Source organism: Penaeus monodon, chromosome 28, assembly GCF_015228065.2.
Source record: "Penaeus monodon isolate SGIC_2016 chromosome 28, NSTDA_Pmon_1, whole genome shotgun sequence".
Classification (NCBI taxonomy): domain Eukaryota; kingdom Metazoa; phylum Arthropoda; class Malacostraca; order Decapoda; family Penaeidae; genus Penaeus; species Penaeus monodon.
The window spans coordinates 30596983-30597223 of record NC_051413.1 but is presented as its reverse complement, the minus strand read 5'-3'; positions in this window follow the sequence as shown (position 1 = coordinate 30597223).

Below are 241 nucleotides of genomic sequence, written 5' to 3'. Positions count from 1 at the left end.
TTAAAAAAAAGTATCTAATTCTACACCTCAATTCGTATAACTTAATCATCACTTAGTTTCCATGACGACATCCCGATGTGTCGCCAAAGGACTTCTTTACGAGGGGAGAAAGAGGGGAGGGGGTATGGCTGGTACCTGATATACCACTTATGGATCTTAGTGTTTATATTGGTCGTGTGAAGGGATCTGTGTAGTAAGAGAAAGGGAGAAACGGCTGGAGATTGGAATAAATGAATGCGCC